Consider the following 9,127-nt stretch of genomic DNA (forward strand, 5'->3'; position numbering starts at 1 on the left):
TGATCATGAGAGGATCCGTCGTACAAAATTTCAGGCATATCGGATAATAATTGCGACTTCTAGGGATCAAGAAGTCAAGATCCCAGATCGGTTTATATGGCAGCTATATCAGGTTATGAACCGATTTGAACCTTATTTGACACAGTTGTTGAAAGTAAAAATAAAATACGTCATGCAAAATTTCAGCCAAAGCGGATAGGAATTGCGCCCTCTAGAAGCTCAAGAAGTCAAATCCCCAGATCTGTTTATATGACAGCTATATCAGGTTATTAACCGATTTAAACCATACTTGGCACAGTTGTTGGATATCATAACGAAATACTTGGTGCCAAAATTCATTCCAATCGGATAAGAATTGCGCACTCTAGAGGCTCAAGAAGTCAAGACCCAAGATCGGTTTATATGGCAGCTATATCAGGTTATGGACCGATGTAAACCATACTTGGCACAGTTGTTGGGTATCGTAATAAAACACGTTGTGCGAAATTCCATTTCAATCGGATAAGAATTGCGCCCTCTAGAGGCTCAAGAAGTCAAGACCCAAGATCGGTTTATATGGCAGCTATATCAGGTTATGGACCGATTAAAACCATACTTGGCACAGTTGTTGGGTATCATAACAAAACACGTCGTGCGAAATTCCATTTCAATCGGATAAGAATTGTGCCCTCTAGAGGCTCAAGAAGTCAAGACCCAAGATCGGTTTATATGGCAGCTATATCAGGTTATGAACCGATTTGAACCATACTTGGCACAGTTGTTGGATATCATAAAAAAACACGCTGTACAAAATTTCATTCCAATCGGATAAGAATTGCGCACTCTAGAGGCTCAAGAAGTCAAGACCCAAGATCGGTTTATATGGCAGCTATATCAAAACATGGACCGATATGGCCCATTTACAATACCAACCGACCTACACTAATAAGAAGTATTTGTGCAAAATTTCAAGAGGCTAGCTTTACTCCTTCGGAAGTTAGCGTGCTTTCGACAGACAGACGGACGGACGGACGGACGGACGGACAGACGGACGGACATGGCTAGATCGACATAAAATGTCACGACGATCAAGAATATATATACTTTATGGGGTCTCAGACGAATATTTCGAGTAGTTACAAACAGAATGACGAAATTAGTATACCCCCCATCTTATGGTGGAGGGTATAAAAATCGAGTTCTTGGGGGTGTGCGGACCGGTTTAATTGAACTTTGGATTGCATTTCCAATAGCTCAATGACTAGAATTTAAAAAAAGGAAGCAAAAACGTGCCAAGTTCGTCCGGGCCGAATTTTGGGAACCCACCACCGTGGATTCTGCCAAGAATGTCCATAAATGGAAATATTTTATAGGCAAATGCGTGCTTTACGTACCAAATCAGGGAAAAATTTAAGCTTCTAGGTTCATATGGGAGCTTTACACAGCAATCCCCAACGACATACATCAAAAAGAACAAGTAAAAGCGTGCTAAGTTCGACCGGGCCGAATCTTATATACCCTCCACCATGGATCGCATTTGTCGAGTTCTTTTCCCGGCATCTCTTCTTAGGCAAAAAAGGATAAAAGAAAAGAATTACTATGTTATTGGAGTAATTGTTCATTTCAGACCATGAACTGAATATTGGAGACCATAGCAGAAGTCATCGTGTAAAATTTCAGCCAAATCTAGTAAGAATTGCGCATTTTAGGGGCTGAAGAAAGAAAAAATAGGGAGATCGGTTAATAGGGGAGCTGTAATAGGCTATAAACCGATTCATGCCACACTCTACACGTATGTTAAAGGTCATGAGAGATGCCGTTGTACAAAATTTCAGCCAAATCGGATAATACTTGCGCCCTTTAGAGGCTTAAGAAGTCAAGATCCCATAACGGTTTATATGGCAGCTATATCAGGTTATGGACCGATTTGAAGTATTCTTAGCACAGTTGTTGAAAGTTATGGCAATACAACTCATGCAAAATTTCAGCTAAATCGGATAGCTCAAGAAGTCAAGGCCACAGATCAGTTTATATGGCAGCTATATCAGGTTATGGACCGATTTGAACCATTCTTAATACAGTTGTTGGAAGTCATAACAAAACACCTTATGCAAAATTTCAGCTAAATCGGATAATAATTGCTACCTCTACTGGCTCAAGAAGTCAAGACCCCAGTTCGGTTTATATGGCAGCTATATCAGGTTATGTATGGACAGATTTGAACTATTCTTAGCACAGTTGTGGAATATCATAACGAAACACGTCGTGCAAAATTTCATTCCAATCGGATATGAATTGCGCCCTCTAGAGACTCAAGACCCAAGATCGGTTTATATGGCAGCTATATCAAAACATTGACAGATTTTAACCATACTCACCACGGTTGATGGAAGTCATAATAAAACACTATGTGCAAAATTTCAATCAAATCGGATCAGAATTGCGACCTCTAGAGACCTAAGAAGTCAAGACCCAAGATCGGTCTCAAAACATCAAAACATGGACCGTTATGGCCCATGCCATAATACTTGTTGAAGTATTTGTGCAAAATTTCAAGTGGCTAGCTGTACTCCTTCGAAAGTTAGCGTGCTTTCGACAGACAGACGGACGGACGAACGGACAGACAGAAGGACGGACAAACGGACGGACGGACATGGCTAGTTCGACTTAAAATGTCATGACGATCAATGATATATATACTTAATGGCGTCTTAGACGACTTGTTCGAGGAGTTACAAACAGAATGACGAAATTAGTATACCCCACCCTATGGAGGAGGTTAAAAAAATTTGCGCATAATTTCAAGCGGCTTGCTTTACGCGTTTGACCGCTATCGTGATTTCGATAGGCAGAGGATCGGACGGTCATAGCTCGGTCGACTCAGAATGTCAAGGCGATTAAATATATATATAAAGGGTGAATTTTTAAGCGTTATAGGAAAGTTTTTCAAAAAAACATAAAATTCAGAAAAAAGCATGAATTCTTTATTTGAATCGATAGTACGGTACATATAATATAAATTTTTGAAGACTATTTCATGCAAATGTTGACCGTGACTGCCCATCAAATGGTCCATCCGCTTAATCCAATTTTGGCATACTTTTTCCAAAACTTCAGCCGGTATCTCATGAATAAATGCTTCAATGTGGTCTTCCAATGCGTCAATTGAGGCGGGCTTGTCTGTATAGACATGAGCTTTAACAAAGCCTCACAAAAAGTATTCTAAAGGCGGGCAATTGGTTGGTCCTGAACGAATTGGTTCACCGAACTCGCCTCCTAATATGTCCATTGTTACGCCTGCTGTGTGGCATGTTTCACCGTCTTGTTGGAACCACATGTCATGCAAGTCAAGTTCTTGGATTTTGAGCAAAAAAGTTGGATATCATCTTACGGTAGCGATCACCATTCACAGTTACATTCTTTAAGAAATACAGTCCATCTTTGAAGAAGTACAGTCCAATGATGCCATCAGTCCATAAACCAAACCAAACTGTAACTTTTTCGGGATACATTGGTAGCTCTTGCAATGTTTCTGGCTGATCTTTACTCCGGCAATTCTGCATTTTTACGTACCCATTGAGCCAAAATCAGATCATGGACAAATTTTTCCCCTAACTTTCGAATTTCTTAGTCTTACTCTTCTACGATGAAGGTCACCGTATCGCAGAGGTTTTCATGTCTGCCTATGACGCTGAACGCGTGGATTCGAATCCAGGCATTCCCATTCTAATTCAGACGACATTTTTGAGGTACTATGCCATGTAAAAACTTCTCGCCAAAGAGGTTTAGCAATGCAGCACTCCGTTCGAACTCGTCCCCCATTATTGAACTTAAATTTTGAGGTCCGTTCTCTTTGAGCTTAAACTTGAATTGGACAGCACTCATGAATATGAACTTGATTTCCATTCTACTCTTTTACCAATTTCTGACATAGCACAATTGTTTTTTCATTAACTCTCACTATGATGCAGCGAAGGATTAACTGAAAAATATGCCTACCTGCTTTTAATCTATTGTACCCTGAACCTGAACGTAATTCTTTTCCTTCTTAAGGAGCTGCTCCTTGGTTTGCGTTAATTAAGCAATTTTACAGTTTCAAATTATTTGAGTCTTGCTGCAAACTATTTCTAAATTTAACTTTCCTTGTGTTACATGAACCATTGAAGATTTCCGATTTTAAGTGATCGAATAATCTTAGGCTTGAATTTAATACAGCTCGAAAATGAAATCAAATGATGAACAGTCGATACAAAATAAATTTGCCTCTAAACAAGGCCTACATGAATACGATGTGCTTATATTCTAATTATAATCCTATTTAAGGTCCCTTATGCAAATACTCACATTGAAGCAAGATTGTGTATATGCGACGTATATGTGTGTATATCAAAGTTTCTTGAAACTCAACTTTTTAAGATTGTCAAAGGGCAGAAAGGGACGAGTAATCTACTTTAAAAGCATAAACCGAAAATTTTCTTTAGTTCTTTGTAGTCATGCATAAATTTACGATACATTCCCCATTCAAGCAGTGTAAACACGTATCCAAGATGATGAGCAATTTTAAGGACATACAAATTTTTCATTTAATTTTTTATGGCAAGAAGCTGCTTACACAAACTTTTAAAAGACATTGACATCTGTGAATTTTCACAGTTTGATTTCGAATAAAATAGCTGTTTTCGTACATTCATATACAGATTTTGATTCTTTTGATGATTCTATGGAAATGTGTTTTTTTTGTACTGAGTGTATAGTGAACAAAATTGGGTATATTTTTTGTATACCCTACACCATAACTGTGGAACAGGGAACTATAAGTTTTTTCAATTGTTTGTATCGCTGAGAGGGAGAAGAGCTGGCTTCAATTATAAGTATACCGATCAGTATACCGAATTAGTTGCGTCCGTATGTGTGTTTATGTTTTCTTGAGATCAAGGTACAGATCACATTTATTATCCGAATGTCAGAACATTTTGCACTAGCCACATCTTTGGCCCAAGCACGAACACGATTGATTTTGAAGGAAAACGGTTCAGATTGAGATTTAGATATCATATATATATATATTTCATCCGATATGTCTTTTATGGCTCTTTTAACTATATTATTTGCCCAACGTTACAAAATTTTGAAGGAGGTGCGGATATAAATTGCGCCCTAGAGGGACTTAAGTAGTGAGTAGATCGGTTTGCATTGGAGCTATGTCAGGTTAAGGACAGATTCAGACCATGTATATTGGAGGGCATAGTCACCCGATCAAAACACGAGAAACCAAATTGATCACGTTGTGATAGATGGAAGGCATTCATCCAGCGTCTTAGATGTACAATCGATCCGTGGAGCGAATATAGATTCGGATCATTACCTTGTTGCAGCAAAGGTTCGCATCCGTTTGAACATGGCGAAGAAAGTACGATCTGACACTGCACGGAAGCTGGACATTGAAAATCTGCAAACACAAGAAATGGCAGCGGCATACTGCACTCGACTGACCCAACTGCTTGAGAAAAGCACTCCTTGTTCCGATGATATAATGGCGCAGTGGCAAACTATTGCCCACTCCATGGAAAATGCAGCGAAATCCGTACTTGGATAACAGAAGCCTGCCCCAAGAAACCCACGGTACTACAAAGAATCTCGAGATGTTACTGAAGCCAAGAATGCGGCATATAGAGCAACCCTGCAATCAGTAGCAGATGAAGAAGAGTTATCGGGAGAAAGGGAGAAAGGAGAAATGTCTATTACGCAGAAAGAAACAAGTAAAAAGGCGTTAAGTTCGGCCGGGCCAATCTTTGGATACCTACCACCTCCGGTATATATATAAACCACCTTTCGTCCAAATCTGGTGAAAATTGCATACCTTATGTCCCATAGCAGTTATATAGAAATATGTTTCGATTTGGACCAAATGCTAATAAGTACAATAGCTATATCTAAAAATAACAATTAACCGAAAAGCCTAACATAAATCACTATGTCAAATTTCAGTGAAATCGGATTATAAATGCGCCTTTTGTTGGGCCAAGACTTGAAATCGAGATATCGGTCTATATGGCAGCTATATCTAAATCTGGACCGATTTGGACCAAGTTGCAGATAAATGTCGAAGAGCCTAACACAACTCGCTGTCCCAAACTTCGGCAAAATCGGACAATAAATGCGCCTTTTCCCCAAAACCTTAAATCGACAGATCGGTCTATATGGCAGCTATATCCAAATCTGGACCGATCTGAGCCGAATTGCAGAAGTATATCGAGGGGCACAACGCAACTTACTGTCCCAAATTTTGGCGATATCGGTCAATAAATGCGCCTATTATGGGCTCAAAACCTTAAATCGAGAGATCGGGCTATATGGCAGCTATATCCAAATCTGGACTGATCTGAGCCAAATTGACGAAGGATGTCGAAGGTCTTAACACAACTCACTGTCCCAAAATTCAGCAAAATCGAATAATAAATGTGTCTTTTATGGGCCTAAGACCCTAAATCCGAGGATCGGTCTATATGGCAGCTATATCCAAATCTGAACCGATTTGGGCCAAATTGACGAGGGATGTCGAAGGGCCCAACGCAACTCACTGTCCCAAATTTCAGCAAATCGGATAATAATGGTATAGAATTTTTAATTCCTAGTCAGAATGAGGTACAAATAGCAGTGATCCTACTGAAGAACAACAAGGCAGCAGGAGCCGACGGGTTGCCCTCTGTACTAGATAAGACCGGAGGCGATATGCTGAAAAGGCGTATGCATCAGCTTATCTGCCCAATCTGGCTAGAAGAACGCATACACGATGATTGGAACCTAAGCATACTATGTACCTTACACAAGAAAGGAGACAATATGGAAAATGCCAATTAGAGAGGAATCAGTCTCCTCCCCATCGCATACAAGGTACTCTCGAGAGTACTGTGTGAAAGATTAAAATCTAAATTCAATGACATAATTGGCCGCTATGAAGTCGGCCTCAGACATGGTAAATCCACCATAGACTAGATATTCACAGTGCGCCAAATCCTGGAAAAGACCCAAGAAGGACAAATCAACACCCACCATTTCTTTGTTGACTCCGGTTTCGATAGCCCTATACGTTCAAAGGTATATCAAGCCATGTTTGATTTTGGTATCCTTGCAAAGTAAATAAGACTTTGCAGGATGACACGGCTGATACACGTTCCTCAGTAAGAATGGGAAAGAATCTCTCTGAACCATTCAATACAAAATGAGTTTCTCTTTAATATGCTGCGGGAGAAGATTATACGAGATGCAGATGTGATTAGATATGGCACACTAATCACAAGACAACACATTCTACTCGCCTAAGCCGACGACATCCATATCATGGGTCGGTCACAGGAAGTAGTAACTGCAGCCTTTGAAAGAAACGAAATAGAATCAGTGAAAATGGGTCTGGCAATAAATGGGTATAAGACCAAATGGATGGTTTCAACTCCCTAAAAGCCTTGCACAACCGAGCAGATAAAGAAAATGGAGAAAGTTGGGAACCACAACTTTGAGACAGTCAGAAACTTTATGTACCTCGGCACCGCCGTAACCGAAACGAATGATACCAGTTTTGAGATTAAGCGAAGAATAATACTGGCAAACAGTTGCTACTTTGGACTAAGTAGGCAGTTTAGAAACAAGGCTACCTGATACTGATACTACCCGTGTTGTTATATGGTTCTGAAGCATGGGTACTTGTGAAAGCAGATGAGGCAGTGTTTGGAGTATTTGAGAGAAAGATTATTCGTAAAATATATAGACCAGTTTGCGTTAATGGAGAATATAGGCGACGTATGAACCACGAGTTGTATGAGCTGTATGACGACGTTACCATAGTTAAATGTATCAAAATACAACGAATCCATTGGTTAGGTCATGTTCATCATATTGTTTATCAAAAGCGGTTCAGATATCGATAACGCCCCCTTATATATGTTTTATTCGATATGCCTTTTAACAAAATTTTGCGTGAGATGATTAACTTAAGGTCTCAATAAGTGTGAAAAACTTCAATAAAATCGATTCAGATTTAGATACAGCTCCTTTATGTATCTCTCACCCTATGAGCTCTTGTAATAGCGCAACAACAACAAGGACAACAATTTACCAATGTTTACATCCGCTAAATCAGACAAGTTCTCAAGGAAATGAGAACCTAAACTGGAACTCCTTCTGACTGCCACGCACATCCGATGTTCAAAAGTCTCTTATTCCTTGACGCCTCCACAGCTACTTCAGTAGTTGTTACTCGTAGCCTTCAGTCTGTCAGCACGTTTACCGATCAGACAGTGACCTGTCATGATGGACACAATGACTGAGATGTTTACCAACGACAGCAAAGCTATAGACCTCTTCAATTCTAGACTGGGCCACATAACCCAGTCACAAACCCCACTCTGTGCCCATCTGTCATCCGTTGTCCTTCGGGCCTTATCCTAAAGACTTAGATTTCATGGCGCTAGAGGCGAACCCACATATTCCGATTCCTCTAGAAGGTGTTAGGTGATCTCGCAATCTCTTCTGCTCTAAAATTCCCTTGGTTGTCTATATGGGCCGGCATCCAGAACAGACGAAGTTTAAGAGATCAGCCACAGTCTGGGGTGGGTTTTTAATTAGATTTAATGGCTACCTGGCTGTCTGAGAAGATATTTGTGCCAATCGTCGAAATGACATTAGATGTAAGCCATTTCACCACTTCCTTTATTGCAAGGATCTCCGCTTACACACTGCAGTGGTCGGGTAACGTTTTCGATATGGCGAGTTCTTTGGAGTACACCCCAAAGCCCACCTAGTCGTCTTGTTTGAAACCATCCGTATAGAAGACTATGTAACTTCTGTTCCATCAGGAATAGTGGTACAGTACTTTTTATCAAAAAGCGCTTCAGGTAGGGTGTAATCCATACTGCCAGGAACATTGGATATTGTATCAAGGATAACACAGTGTCCGCAGCCGACACATGACCAAAGGGAAAGCTCCCTTTGCCTCACGACAGTGGTCGCTGCAATTTGTCTGGCCACAATGTCCGTAAGATGTAGCATTAAATTCAGTGCATCAGATGGTGTCGTTCTCAGTGTGGCTGTGATGCACAAAGAAGCGATCTTTTCGATCTGACTCAGTATTGAACAGTAGGTGGACTTTTGA

The sequence above is a fragment of the Stomoxys calcitrans genome, chromosome 2 (genome assembly GCF_963082655.1).
Source record: "Stomoxys calcitrans chromosome 2, idStoCalc2.1, whole genome shotgun sequence".
Taxonomy (NCBI): Eukaryota; Metazoa; Arthropoda; class Insecta; order Diptera; family Muscidae; genus Stomoxys; species Stomoxys calcitrans.